Here is a 516-nt window from a genome sequence, read left to right as displayed (position 1 = left end):
TTTATTTTTATTAAATTTCCCTGATATCAGAGAACTTAAAAAACTAAGTTTCATAATTTTTGGAGTTATATTTTGATTTTTAAAAATCATTTAAGTATTAACTCTAATGATGATCTTTAAAAATCAATTAAAGATATCAAATGATTTCCAAATCATTAAAAATTTTTATGGTGAATTTTCTGACTTATAAGCCTCAGTAGAGAGGAAAAATCAAATGGTTTTGATCTTTATATTCTTCAAATTAAATGTTTTAAGCAAATTGATATTTGCTTCAAACAATGATGTTTTTATTTTTTAAAAATTATGAAATTATTTCCTAAAACTACTCTGGCCATAGGAAACTCATATGAATTTTTGTAGAATTTTCTAAGACACATACAATTTTCTATAACTATTTGAATAGAAAATGCATAAAAACTTAGAAAATTAAGATCTCTGTCTAGAGATCCCTTATGTTTTCGAAAAAAAACTTAAATTGTTCACCTAGACAGAGGCTACAACATATAAAAATTTGGG

The sequence above is a fragment of the Phalaenopsis equestris genome, unplaced genomic scaffold (assembly GCF_001263595.1).
Source record: "Phalaenopsis equestris unplaced genomic scaffold, ASM126359v1 Scaffold000094, whole genome shotgun sequence".
NCBI lineage: Eukaryota > Viridiplantae > Streptophyta > Magnoliopsida > Asparagales > Orchidaceae > Phalaenopsis > Phalaenopsis equestris.
Note: the sequence above shows the minus strand (reverse complement) of the source record.